The following is a 16,284-nucleotide window of genomic DNA, read 5'->3' as shown; positions in this document are numbered from 1 at the left end:
TTTTCATTGGAATGCCATGTCTAGAAAAGCATGTTCACCCCTCGATGAACAAGTCCCCCTTTTTTTAACCAAATAAAATTTATTTTCGATTCTTTCTTTACGAATATTAAGTATGTTCAAGTCCATTAATTTTAATGTTTCAAAATTAAAGGTTATATTACGTCAGGTGGTTTAACAACGCGGTTAATGACTTGTAAAATTGGTGTTTAATACGTGGAAAATAATAATTGTCGTGCACTCTATACTGCCAGGGGAATCGGGTATGTTTAACATAAGCCATGATGACAGATGCATGTACGATGGGAGTCCATATAGTATGGTGGTATCATGGTATTAATCTGCACCTCTATCTTGTTCATGTTTCGTTTAATCGGGTTCGATACAGTACGCCTTCGTTGTATCAACTACTGCTCCGTGGTGTGGACAGGCTTTATCTCTCAATGAAATGTCCTAGCTGTTCCTTATTAATTGTAAGCTTAACACACTGTTATATGGTTAAAACTGGGTTGCATGTACTTCAAGAGTTACTACATTGTAACACATTTACATAAATTTCATTATCGATTATTTAGTTTAGGGCCTTTGTTTCATATTGTGTACTTGCAAGATTCTTTACACCAAATAGAAAAAATCATAGCCATGACTTACAAAGTTCTCCCTCGTACCCTTATTGCTGTTTTACTGCTTAATCAAATGAACTCGTTACTAATTTGACGCGGACTCCATAATTTATATCATTACATAAGGCTCTATTTTACAGGTTTTTTTATTGGCCAGAAACATTACACGTGATATTCCATTCTCTAATATATTGACTAGCAAAAATATGTTTCTGTGCAATAAAATATCATATTGCACTCTCGAGCTAAATTTATAAATGAAAGTACGAAGCACGAGCCATCACCGTCAATGAAATAGTAATAGCCAATCAAATCGCTTCTAATAAATGAATTGGACCAATCAAAAAATTGTATCGGAAGCTATCGGAACTCAATTGTTGTTTGCAAAATGGCAGCAACCAGTGTAGATGGTAACTCCGACAGTACTGGAGCTAATAAAAGAAAAATTGCCGATATAACTTATTCAGAAATCACTGCAATTATTAAGAAAATGGATGTTGAAAACACACGAAAATCGTCAGACCAAGCGGTGAGACTTTTAACCAAATATTTACGTGAAAATCCGTGACACCTCAGGAATTAGACCCATTTTATCTACATTCTACGCTGGAACGAGGACGGAAGATGGAACTTTGTAAAAGAATTCCTCTCTGCAAACTTTTCGCAATGGACCATGTCGTTATTTCTTGGTTCAGTTTTGCCAGTCATTCATAACTATGGTGGCACTTTTACATGCAATATAAATTACCATTTTCATCAAAAGTAACTGTTCAAACTGTAAAACTGATATTTGTAGATGATTTGTTAATTTGCTTTTGTTATGATTAAATTTGTTGTATTTGAAGGTATTCAATTTTAATAAAAAAAAATCGAGGTTCAGTATCAGTATGAAAATGAAAAGATATGGAGTAAGTGTCAGAGGGGCCACACTCAAGATCGAACTGAATCCACGTGAAAAACAGAGAAAATTTACAAATCTAGAGGTCTCCACAATGCCTTTAACAATGGTGGAATTCAAGCCTTTGTGAAAAGCTCGAAATCACCCCAAATAATTTTTTGTACACGTACGTACGATTATACTCCTACCTTAATATTATTTAAAATGTACATGTACATGTACATTCAACAAGATATTAACACAAAAACTAAGATAAATGTTATTCTGATATCGGTGAAATAAGACTATTTACACAAAACAGTAAAATAGAGTTTTAATATAATAAAACAATTACTACACTTGAATTTGATCAATATGAGGTTTTATGGAGCAGAGTACAACAATACTGAACTCGACTTCGCCCAGTTCAATATTGTTGTACTCTGCTCCTCTAAACCTCATATTGATCTCGTTCGAGTGCAATAATTGTATATTATTCACAACGTTAATAAATAACGGTGTACGACGATTTTGACCAAGGAAAGACCTTCAGCAATTGACTAATTAATTTCTCACTATTAGTTGAATAACCATAATTATTGTTAATTACAACTTTTGACAAATAATTAAATGTAATTACAAACGCAGTACATTGAAAGAATTTATAATAAGTTTAAAGGTAGTTTAACGAACGATGAATGAAACAAAATGTTTAATATTTATTACAAAATAAAATTGTAAATTTTAACTAACATACTTTTGAGTGGTAGGATACGACCACAGCACAAACTTTGTCATGGTTCGGGGAAACCAAACCAGCAGCCTAGGTTAAACATTTCCAGCCATGCTGGTATCCCTCTGGTAATCAGAGATGACGTGCCCTCCCTGTGCATACAATACCTGCACTACAGAGGATAACTATTTACTTTCCGTTTTGCCCTGATGAACCAATGCTTGTGATTACAGCATAAGTTAGATTGTGAATGAGGCATTAGCTTCCCTTTCTATATATTTATTTCTCATCACCATATTACATAGGTACAGAGATAGAATCCCTCGACGGAAAGGTGAATCTAAACACGTGACGATATTAAATCAGAAAACACTTAATTTCTCATCACTTTCATTAAAGCCGATAATCAGGTATTTCTGATAATCATAATTTTTGAGAAATAACATATTGCATATTTTTATGTATATAGTTGGTGTGAACAATTGAAATCGTGATTTGTAACTGAAAGTATTCCAGAAGAGAAGAAAAATGCAATTTAATGAACACAAAATATTTCGATTTTTTTTTTTTTTTTTTTTTTTTTGTTTTTTTTTTTTTGTTTTTTGTTTTCATTCCATGTATGCAAGTCTAAATAAATTTGTAAATCTTTTGCATTCTATGAACAGTTAGACAAACTTCCATGTTTTTATAATCGCCTAAATTTAAAGTGGTTTGTAAACTTATACACGCTGGTAAGTATAGGACATTTTAAATGTGCGGTTTACAAGTTCGCTCTGAGAAAGGCCCGAGAAGAAAAGTAATAAAATCCACAGTTACAGAAAGATTACGCCTAAAAATAAAAAAAAATCAGTAAAATAATGGCACAAAGACACATTAATGACCAACATCATCTGACTTCGGACAGACGCATTTCTGCGGTGGGGTTAAGTTAGTTTTATGAGGTCTTAACCACCCCTCTTTAATATAACTTAAAGGTTAACAATGAACTGAAACAACAAACACAATTAAATTCAACCAAAATTACATTCTTACCCATCTTCGAAAAAAAAATGTTTTTTGTTTTTTTTTTTTTTTTCATTCCATGTATGCAAGTCTAAATAAATTTGTAAATCTTTTGCATTCTATATCAACTTTTGAACAGTGAGACAAACTTCCGTGTTTTTATATTCGTCTAAATTTTAGATGGTTTATAAAAGGAGTTTTAAATAACTTATACACGCTGGTACATGTAAGTATAAGACATTTGAAAAGTGCGATTTACGAGTATGCAAGGACTTTGATATTGAACCTTCTTGGCTAATTTTGTATTTCACACTTCCGGGCTCCATTCTGTCTCTAATTGCCTTAAAGTACATGTATCAAAGGTTGCCACGGATACACTCTTATTTTCGTATTTCGTTATAAGTAAATTAGGGTACAATCACGCAATTCCTAACACAACAGCTGGCTTATAGGGGTATAATGTATCCAAAAAAAACATTGTGCCTATAAATTGTATTGTATTTAATTGGTGATAGACTGGCTTCTTGGTTAGATGTGAATGAGATAATTACATAGGACAAATAATTCGCCATAAAAGAAGTACCATGTACAATAGATCACCCCAGTACTGTAACGTCTATAATTGAGATACATACATAATTAAAAATAAGCTTTTGATCATCATTTTGAACGTCTGCTATTTTCATAGACATTAAGAAAGCGTATGATACTGTAAACAGAAGTTTATTATTTCAAGACTAAAATGATATTGGATTGAGTAGTTTTGTAAATTCTGTACAAGTTATATATTCACAGGTTTCAATGTGCAATAAGTCCGAATGGTAATTTTCTGTTACTACAGATTTAAAACAATGGTGTATTTTGTTACTAGTATTATTTAATCCTTGTATATTTAGCGCAGTGACAGATGTCAAATCACTAGGTACATGAATAGATATAAAGGGTGAAAAAGGTCGAAATATTGTTATATGCAGATGATAATGTTTTAATTGCGAAAAATTAAAACGATTGCAATTGTTGATGAATATTTCGAACCTATGGTGTAAAAAGAGTCTATTGAATGCTAATCTAGATAAAACAAATATTGTAAGTTTCAGAAATCCAACAGTAAATCTAACTAGTCAAGCATTACATTTGGTGGTAAAGAAATATCTCTTGGGCTGTTTACTTGACTGAGATTTTAAATATAGTGAGTCGTCAAAGGTTGTTGCTAGATCAGTAAGCCGAGCGCTAGTTATTCTTATTGCAAAGTATAAGACACACGACGGAGGTTTCCAGTACAGCACTTTACTAAGCATTATGTTTGTCTGGTCTGGTCAGTTAAAGTTACAGCGCAGTCATGTGGGACACTAGAGATTGTTCGTGCATTGATTCTGTGCAGCACAGAGCTATTATATTTTGGGGTTGGTAAATAAACTCCAAATGACTATAAATGGTGATATTAGATTGAGACCTCAGTGTGCTAAGCAATGTACTTAGAATCTTGGCAAGATGCTATAATATATCTACTGACTGAATGAATGTTATTTTTTTCTTCTGTCAACAAGAAAAGAAACTTGTGCTTCACATTAATGTCAAAATTTAGAGAGTGTAATTTGAATTTTAGAAAAATGTAATGTGAATATAATTTTAGGTTTAAATAATGTTTTGAGCAAAAACGTCATTAATTTTTTTTTTTAATGTTACCGTTGGCAATTTCGTATTAAAATGGGAAAACAAAATTTTATCTTTAAATCATTGGTAAACCAGTACTATCTTTAAAAAAGGATAGCCGACGCAGTAAAATTTGTTCTTTTTACTTATAATTTTCGTCAGGGAATAACACATGGCACGCAATTTTTAATATCCGATACAGTTTTTTTCGAACCCCACTAAGTTATCAGTGTATTTGGCCAATCGGGGAACAGAATTTTGATCAGGTGATTTGCGTTTCTATGGAAGAGCGTCTTTGAAGGTCAAAGGCTGAAAAGCAAAACTATATCGTTTGCGTCGAAAAAAATTACGTACTTATAAATTGTTTAAAAATAATTATAGATTAGAGCTTTTTGTTACTAAAATGTACCATTTAGATATAAGGGTGCCATTGTTTTCGTTTTGGAACGAAACGGGAAGATACGAAAATAAAGTTTGTATGTAGAGATAAGGTAGAAGGTGCTTTCAGGCTGGCGTTTGGTAATATTTTTAATGTTTTACCTAATGATGACACGTTTATGATTTTATTTCAAAATAATGATTTTTATGATATGGTTGCCAAAATCTGCTTTAATAAGCATTTCATTTTTTTATATTCTTAATATTACAGTAAAACTATTTTTTAAACTTTGTATATGTTATATTTGTATATACATGGTCTATCACAGTTCTTAGTTGAATGGCACTTGTATTTTATGAATGTTTTATATCTGTTGTAAACGCGTACTTAGTTTTGCAAATGGTGGGAGTCTGATAAACTATAATCACAGATGAAAAGACATACATGTATAGTAATATATGTTTACATGTATTATGTGATAATCTGTCGTTTCACACTGATGGTGATAAGACTACGAATAAAGTACGACAAGAAATTAATTAAAAAAATATTAAAACAGAGTCCATCGATGGACAGCTACTAAAAAGGAATAGAAAAAGGAAGATAGAGTGAAACCCAGAAATGCACAAGGGGAATTACCTAAACACAAATTGGTAAATACATGTACTTTCAGAGATTACCAAAAAGTCTTCAAAAAGTGCAAACGCACATTTAAGTTCGCTCTGAGAAAGGCTCGACAAGAAAAGTAATAAAACCCACAGTGACAGAACGATTACACCTCTTAAAAATTAAATATACAGTAAAATAACGGCACAAAGAGTAATTAAGGGAACCAAGGTTATATCGGTAATCAAAAGAATGTAATCCAGGGACAAAGACCAGACATGGAAAACAGACATACACAACAAAGAACATAAAGTAACTAAAATCATACATACAGAGTAACAAAAGCAAATGAGCAACTCGGACTCCACTAAAAACTGGGAGCATGGACCAGGTGCACCGGTAGGGTAAGCACCCTCTGCTTTCCTAGAAACACCCGCCGAGTTCCTCATAAAAAGTCAAGTCCGGGTAGCCGAAAGAGGAAAGGAAACTATGAAACGTCGAACAAATCAGTTTTCATGGCTCAGATGGATACACCGTATGACCAGCATCACTTGACTTTGGACAGGCGCATTTCTGCGGTGGGGTTAAGTTAGTTTTATAAGGCCTTAACCACCCCTCTTTAATGTAAAGTGACCAATGAACTGAAACTACGAACACAATAAAGATCACCCAAAATTACATTCTTACCCATCTTTATACTCTTCATTAAGGGAACATGCGCGCACTTATCATACAATTAAAATTAGAGTTTTTACATGCCCCTTTAAACTCCTTTAAACTTAACCCGGTTTTAAAGAACTAACGAAAAAATATAATAGTTGGGAAATGTCCGTGTGTGTGTGTGTGTGTGTGTGTGTGTGTGTGTATGTGTGTGGCAAAATCACGAAAGATCGATCTATAAAGCAAATATTTTGACCTTCTTTAGGATTTTGAAGATTAGCAAGTTGTGATCAGGTTATGATAATGTTATGTTTAGCCTTGAAGTGACCATCAGCAAACGAATAAGGCTGAGGTCAAAACTTACTTTCTAGAGTGGAAACCCCAGGACCTTTCAAGTTCAAAAGCAATGATCCACTTGCGGAAAACGAAACGTCCTAAATAATGTATCCAAGATTAAAGTTGAATGTCCTGGACTTAGAAAAAATAAATGATAAAAGGTCATAGGTCAGAAATTGAGGGTCACAGACGTAAGACCCCAGCTAATTTGAACCCTTGTTTTAAAGGATGTGTTACCCCAGAAACACGCAATTTTGTTTAGGGCTAATGAAAAGAAAGGAAAATGATCAGTCATCAATACTTACCTGTACTTCTAGTGAAAGAGTAATAGTGAAAGAGTAATCAAGGGAACCAAGGTTATAGCGGTAATCAAAAGAATGTAATCCAGGGACAAAGACCAGACATGGAAAACAGACATACACAACAAAGAACATGAAGTAACTAAAATCATACATACAGAGTAACAAAAGCAAATGAGCAACTCGGACTCCACTAAAAACTGGGAGCATGGACCAGGTGCACCGGTAGGGTAAGCGTCCTCTGCTTTTCTAGAAACACCCGCCGAGTTACTCATAAAAAGTCAAGTCCGGGGTAGACGAAAGAGGAAAGGAAACTATGAAACGTCGAACAAATCAGTTTTCATGGCTCAGATGGATACACCGTATGACCAGCATCACTTGACTTTGGACAGGCGCATTTCTGCGGTGGGGTTAAGTTAGTTTTATAAGGCCTTAACCACCCCTCTATAATGTAAAGTTAACAATGAACTGAAACTACGAACACAATGAAGATCACCCAAAATTACATTCTTACACATCTTTATACTCTTCATTAGGGGAACATGCCCGCACTTATCATACAATTAAAATTAAAGTTTTTATCATGCCCCTTTAAACTTAACCCGGTTTTAAAGAACTAACGAAAAAATATAATAGTTAGGAAATGTCCGTGTGTGTGTGTGTGTGTGTGTGTGTGTGTGTTTGTGTGTGTGTGTGTGTGCATAGCAAAATCACAAAAGATCGATCTATAAAGCAAATATTCTGACCTTCTTTAGGATTTTGAAGATTAGCAAGTTGTGATCAGGTTATGATAATGTTATGTTTAGCCTTGAAGTGACCATCAGCAAACGAATAAGATTTAAAATAAATTGATTTTAATAAGATATCAGTGTACTTATATAACTGTACATAATGACAGAGAATAATAACATATGTAGACTCCGCCTCGGGTCTATTGTAACTCTGATGATTTTGATTTGGACTTATCTATGTATTATGAATACTTTACACGGTGCTTTAAATTTGATTTATTTTTGTTTATTTGTTTGTTTAAATTAAGTCCATTATATGATAACTGTTTCCGGAAATTTCACATTATCCGTGTTTGTTTATTTATTTGATTAAGGTCAAAATCTTGATTTGCACGTTCATGCTGCTTAACATTATTCATACTTATATGGCAAGCCAAAGCTGACAAAAATCAATATTTTGTAATATTAGAAAATGACTTTTTAATATTACAAAATCATTTTTTAATATTAGAAAAGATTTTTCAATATTAGAAATTCATTTTGTAATATTAAAAATTAATTTTCTAATATTACAAATTTCTGATTTAGTAATATTATAAAATATCACACATTTTGTAATATTACAAATTGAATTCGTAATATTAGAAAATGAATTCGTAATATTAGAAAATAAATTTGTAATATTAAAAAATCACTTTGCAATATTGCAAAATCAGTCTCATTTTTTAATATTACATAATGATTTTCTAATATTAAAAAATCGTAACTGAATACGACAAATCCATTATCTAATACCAGAAAATGAATTTCTTATATTAAAGATCGTTTTTTTAATGTTAGAAATTCAATTGAATTTTTAATATTAATAAATCGTTTTTTAATGTTAGAAATTCAATTGAATTTTTAATATTAAAAAGGTGTTTTTTGATATTAGAAATCTAATTTGTAATATTAGAAATGTAATTTGTAATATTAGAAAATGAATTTGTAATATTAGAAAATGAATTTGTAATATTAAAAAAATCATTTTTTAATATTAGAAAATGCTCATTTTTGTCATGTAATGCTTTTCTAATATTAAAACATCGTAATTGAATATAACAAATCCATTTTCTTATATTAGAAAATCAATTTCTAATATTAAAAAAAAAACAGTTTTTTAATATCAGAAATTCAATTGAATTTTTAATATTAAAAAAAGGAATTTTTTTTATATTAAAAAAGTGTTTTGTGATATAAGAAATCTAATTTGTAATATTGGAAAAAGGATTTGTTATATTAAAAAAATCATTTTTTAATATTACAAAATGCTCATTTTTGTCCACTTTGGCTTGCCATATACTTATCAATGATACTAATAAGATCATGAATTCTATGCCATTATACTAGTTTAATATATAACTATAAATGTTGTATACTGATAATATCTATTATACCTATAGTGCATTTTAACTACATGTATTGGCTTATATGCATAGTACATTTTACTTGTAATACTTTTTTTTTGTAATCGATATTTACTATTTTTACAGTGTTGTTTTGTTCTGTATAATAAATAACTACTGGGAAACTGAAGGTTGTTAAGTTTCGGTAAATATTGAATATAGATGTACATTGCAGCACTGTATGCTTCCTAGAGCATTTGCAAAGCTCGATACAACAGTAAACGCTCTGTTACATATAGGGGTAGAACATAAACATATATAAACATAATTGTATAGAGACTGTCTATGTGTAAATCAGGACGATCCTATAATTATGGGCGGCACGTGTACAGTGGTAATTGTTTTTCCCACCAATTGTTTAAAATGTTTGATTCGTTATGATGTCAGTTCGAACACTAAGAATGCATCAACATTGTACGTTCAATGATCCCTAACAAATTAACTAAAATATGAAAAGATTGAATGGTTATTTCCCTTTATTTAAAAGTTACCGCCGCTTTCTTTGTAATTCTTTTCCTTCGTATCATTCCAATAAAGTTCAAACCAACATCATTTTGTTTTAAAAACATAAATTTGTGATCTTTAAGGGATGAAATTAAAAAAATCGAAAAAAAAATTTGGCACTGCCTGAGTCTTCCATGGACACCCTCTTGAACATACAGTATTACATGTATCCATATATCAATATGATAAGTCAATATGATCAGTCAGTACGATCAGTCAGTATAATTAGTCAATACGATCAGTCAATACGAAAAGTCAATATGATCAATCAAAATGACTAGTCATTATGATCAGTCAATATGATCAATCAATATGATAAGTCATTATGATCAGTCAGCATGATCAATTAATATGATAATAAGTCATTATGATCAGTCAAAATGATCAATCAATATGATAAGTCATAATTATCAGTCAATATGATCAATCAATATGATCAATCAATATGATAAGTCATTATGATCGGTCAATATGATCAGTCAATACGATCAGTCAATATGATAAGTCGATACGATCAGTCAATATAAGTCAATACGATCAATCAATATGATAAGTCATTATGATCAGTCAGTATGATCAGTCAATATGATCAATCAATATGATCAGTCAATATGATCAGTCAATATGATAAGCAGTTCTAAGCAAATAATAGTGTTTTGAAGAATCTTCCGTGCATCGCAGTTTAAAGATGTCACGTAACTAGATGGCATAACATGAATTTAAGTATTTTGTATTTTATCATAATATGTTAATAAACTGCAAAACAATGTCCACCATCATTGTTTTCGGGGAGAGGCGACTCGTGCCTTCAGTGTGGAGCTTGATTGTACGGCAACGTGTATTAGTCCTTTTCCGTGTCTATTTCACAGGGCTAATACAATTAAATCTATCTGATATTTTAGTCTACAAGATTCTGTGAGTATGCATCGTTAATTTTGAACTTCAGATATACAATGTAAATATGTTTGGTTCTACTTTTTTACCATTCAAACAAAGTATAAATTACCAGTTGTAATGTACACGGATTACACGAACAATGCAATATGAACAAAGTATCATCATTCAATATTTAACAGAGCAGGACAGATGCGATATGTATCTTTACAACTTAGTGTTCCAGATGATGTTAGAATATCAATCATGGCAGGAGAAAAGGTTCAGTCATCTATAAACATTCTTTGTTTTCGTTTAGGAGACATACAGAACATAAAAAGTTAACTGATAATAGATAAATAGGTGTGTATTCAATTACATTAGCTTTGTGTATATCATTATGACAATGTCATTGTACGTTGCATGTCAAATGTTTACAGAATATTTATAAAATAATAACGTGGCACATAGGATGCTGTCACGTGATTAAGTTTATTGTATCGATGGAACTCTTGTGTAGATAAAATTATCTAATCTTAGCACTTCACAGTATTGTAGAACTGCCTAATTTTGGTCTTGTAATCTGATGCTTTGGGACATTTATCACTTTAAAAAATTGTCAAGCATCTGTAAATCTATATATCTAGAAATAGCTCAAGCCAAGGCCTTCAGAATGCAGTAAAAATTTTCTGGAAAAAAATTACCCACAGCATATAGGGTTACCATAGAAACCATGCAAAAATATGGGAAAATTTGCAAAAAAGTTCATAAAATCAGGTTTAAAAATATCAAATTTCCCGCAAAATATCTGAAATTTTTATTTCATCCCCTGAAACTGTTCAAACTTTTTCCTTCGAAAATCCCTTCCTCATATGGGCATCGCCGGTTAGATTTTGAGCTATTGCACTTTGTAATCAACTTATTAAATTTAGCATGGTAAAAAATTGACTTACTTTCACTTTCACAATGAAGTCAAATTGTCATTGAAAAAAAGCCCCTTCAACATTGAAAATACATAAAACATTGCAAAATACTTTTAAAAGTCACCTTTTTTCAGAAAATGTTTTATCAACAATAGATTCTTCATTTTTAATCACTTTAGCAACCACCGGTTTCCATTTATGTCATTTTTCATCCTAGCCAAAAGTGCGAAACTAAACTAAACTGTGGAGTGCTGGCTTATCAGCTAGGAGGGCCGTTCAAAAGTGGTAAAGAGTCCAAATATGGATATGCGCGCCAGTAATTGTGCGCTAGTCTGTTCATATCATTTGCCTATTTAAAACAAATACATTCTTAAGTGGCATGGGTCCCCTATTCACCCATCCACCTACCCCTTTCCGTTTAAAACCCATTGGTACGTTATAAATGGTTAAGGACACACAAAGCTATACCCGAAAACTGCTAAATAGTGAGCTACCTAGTACCAAAATAGCATGCCTTAAAGACAGGACGTGAAAAAACAAGTACATGTATTATGGTACCAGTATCGTATTGCATATCCCTGAGCGGGTGTACGTCAAAACATGGATGCCATAAAAATATAGTGCATTTTCTTTTTGCCTCTCTACAAACTAATGTTTTGTCAGAAGACATGAACAATGACTTAAAAAATAGAGCAAACATCACACTGTAAGGTGAAGAACTTTTTTAAAAGAAAATCTAACATAATATCATAAAAATGTTCCACTGAAAAGGTTGGTTTGGTGAGTGCAAAACGAAAGTGAAAGTAGGGAAAATTGCTATTTATAGTTCAAGACTACTTTTCTGTCCAATCTTCGTGGACTCACCCTATTTTCTTTGCGGGAAATTATTTTTTCACATGTCCTTAGAAATGCTACATAAGTGAAAGTTTTATTGAATCAATTTACATATTTTTTAAAAAATCCTAAAAATATGCACTTCACTATAGAAGTCTATGGGAAAATTAATACGATACTGAGACCTTATATTACTTTAAGTACATACACAATAATAATACGTTTTGAGTTATCCCCCTTTGAGTTAATACAGCTATTCATTTGTATTCTTCGGTCAAGGTATATGAAACAAAGGTAAATGAAGCAAAAGTATGGCAAGCCGTTGTGGAATTTATTCCCCATTTATTGATATTAATAAATGAATTATTGATATTTATGATTAATTATTGATATCAATAAATTTTGAGACAATGCAAACGAGTAGTCAATCAGAGCGTCTGAGGTTTTAGCTTTTGACCAAGCAACTTTCTCACAAGCAAATTCATTGATAGTGGCACTATTTGAGAACGGATTTGAGTCTGTCATATTGTCATAAGCACATGCTATTGGTTTATGATTCGAAACATTGTACATATGATCATCGTTCGTTACAAAACCTTTACTAACATCTCGCAAAGTGTCTCTAAGAGTAATTATGTGATCAATTACAGATTTTGGACCGTTAGAGTATGATTGAAATGTGTGGGTAGGACCTCTAGCAAATTCTTGAACGTGAAGGGGCATGCTTTTGTTTTGAAGCAATAACTCTTCTAATAGGCTGCTACGTTTGTCTGGAGAATATGATGAAATACGGGGCCCAGACACTTTACAATTGAAATCGCCAAGCATGAAAACTGTCCCGTGATTAGAGAATGCACTGTACAGTAAATGTCGAAAAGGTATTCGAGTCCGTGAATAAATAGATCATGTGGTTGTGTGACAGTAGGTAGGTACACAGACAAAAAGAAAATGCTTGGTTCATTTGGATTTTTCAGTTCTATACCACGTATTCTGCTACTGTCTTTGTCTATTTCGTATAAAAAAGGACATAAATGTTTTGAAACTAGAAAACTCGCTCCACTACGGGCATTACATCTATAATTCTCGGGGAAAAAATTATCAACGCCTTTCCCATAAGCTTTATAACGACGACTGTCAATAGTGTCAAGAAAGTCAAATTTTGATTAACGTAACCAGTGTTCGGACAATGCGATAATATCAATGTTGTTCTGTAAAAAGATTAAAAGATAGGGAACAGCTGACATAATGCCTCTGCAGTTCCAACAAGCAATATTAAGTTTCACTGTCTAATTACTGTATGTCTGTATAGTTATTCACGTCCTAATTGTTCATTTCGAAAAACATCCCAAGGAAGCCAATTTTTCATGAAGATACCTTCAGGCCAGAAAGAGGGTTAATGTAATTTATATTCGTCGCATTCGTCAATGTTAACTTGAGAGGAGGCAGTTCTGTTTGACCTGTCGAAGTAACGGAGATGTGTAAACTCGTAAACCTTTTTTTAAACGATCGCATCGCAGCTTCAGACGCAGTGTATTTTTTTGATACCACCAACATAGAAACGACTTATTTTACGCTTGTCTTTTCGCACAAAACCGCAAAATTTGGAAGAACTTGTAGGATAACATGCTGATGTTTGAAAATGCACTGGGATACCTTTATTACTAAGACATGTATCATTTAAAGGTTCAGACATATTTTCCCTGGTGTATTCACTAATATCAACACGCTGAGCATTAGTGGGTACGTCCCTTATTCTTGTATCGGAAGACAGTTCTTCTACACGAGTCAGAGAGTTTTCAGTCCTAGGAGTTTCCAATGGATCATTGATGTGCAATGTTTGCGGGATGTCAGAGATTCTGGCATTTACAGATGAAACGCAGTGCGTACATCGTCCTTGTGATTCTGGGATATCAGAACGCCTAGAATTGTCAGGTGATATAAAGTGTGTACTTCTTTTATTTGGTGGCTGAAAGTCAGAATATTTGACATTGTCTGATGGTATAAGGTGGGTATTTCCTGTTGAAGAGTTGGACATAGATTTGGTAGTAAGGTCGATTCCTTCAAGCTCAGATTGATTAGGTTTGGTCTTTAGAATTTCAGCATATGACCTAGTTGTTTTATGAACTCTTTTTCTTCGTTGCCTAAGCGCTTTCTGAGGTCAGTTATTGATGAGGAAAGTGAAGCGCAACTAGTGTTTATGGTGGCAAAGTTTTCGTCAAACTCCTTGAGTTTGTTGTTGATCAAATTTGTTTTGTTTTTAAGACTAGATATTCCTAACGCACGAGTATCATTTAATTGGTTTAGTCTAGAAGAGTCTGATCTTAAGCTTTGCTTTAATGCTAGCATATCACTTCTTTATAACATCAGTTTTTTAACTGTTTCAATTCGGCGTTTGAGTCGTTTAGCTTATTTCTCAATTCTACTGTGCTAGATGCTGTTTTTGAGTTATTTGAGCAATTTAGTTCACAGGTTTTTTTTCAGTGAATGAATGTGCGTTTTAAGTTTTTAACATCAGCAGATTATTCATTGTTCGAAGCACGTAACGTAGTGATTTGATTCTGACAGTTTTGTAGCCTTTCTTGGTTTTTAGAGTTTATATCAGCGAATCGCTTGTTTTCTTTCACTAGATTTTTTACTGTTTTATTGAGAAATTCTGTCTTGTGTATATTCTCCTTTAAGGGAATTCAGTTCTTGTTCGATTCTCACTAGGAGTCCTTTGTAAGGATGTTTGAGGTATCAATGGAAATGACAGTTTGAGACAAGCTAATGCCATTTTCTTGAGAGTTTGCTTTTCGTGATGAGATGTAGAAGCGCACATGGAGTACGTTTTTCAAGTCGTCGCTATAGTCACCCGATATCTCGAGAAAGAGTGTGTAATAGTCATTAGCAAGTTTTAATTCACCATTGGGTTTCTGCGGACCTAGTCGCTTCTTCAAAAGAGTTTTTATACGGAAAGGTTTCTCGACGTTTTGCAATATCGAAAAGCTCGTATCTGACAAATTATATATCACAGTTACATTTGGCGCATCTTTCTAAGAGAAGTTCTACAAATTAGCTTTGAGTAGTGCTTTGAGATTGGTGTTAACAAAATCTATAATGCATGCAGTGTCAGTTATGTTATTCATGGGTAGAATCTCTGGCTGAAAATGGGTAGTAATTTCTTGTGACAAGGGTAATGTATTGAATTCATCATATTGACTGTTTAAAAAACTCTGATGAAGAAGTTAATCACTTGGTTGAAGTTCCGTTATGTCACACATTATTTTTCATGTATAAATATGAAAAGTGTTCACTATGGACCATCGAAAATGGTAGTGACACAAAGAAACTTCATATCTTGACGAATTTGTTCACAGATCGTTTTGGACTATAGTGTAGTGTAACATGCATGGAATGATCTCACCAATTCACAGTTCAGTACAACCACTATATATGAACGAAAACGCCAAAACTTCTCAGTATTAACAACGACAATATATATATATCAGGGGCAGATAACCTACTGATGTATACTGTGATCTTGTGCTAATTTTTTTAATTTCATTTTGTTGTACATTATCAATATATTGTTCATTAAGGCAATGAAAATTTTCGCAGGAAAAAAACCTCCTAGCTTTTGTTTTTCTGTTTTATTTATTTATTTATACACAAAAAAGAAAACAAAAACAAAAACAAAAACGCTTCCTTCATACAGTCTGTCATTGAACTGACGAATATAAATCCATTATTTAAACACGTTTATTATGCATGCATTATGTAAGGCACGAAACACAACTGTGTGTCTATGCATACTGCTGAATAATGTATAA

The sequence above is a fragment of the Perna viridis genome, chromosome 12 (genome assembly GCF_037379345.1).
Source record: "Perna viridis isolate PV_CMFRI_1.1 ecotype Kerala chromosome 12, ASM3737934v1, whole genome shotgun sequence".
Classification (NCBI taxonomy): Eukaryota; Metazoa; Mollusca; class Bivalvia; order Mytilida; family Mytilidae; genus Perna; species Perna viridis.
Note: the sequence above shows the minus strand (reverse complement) of the source record.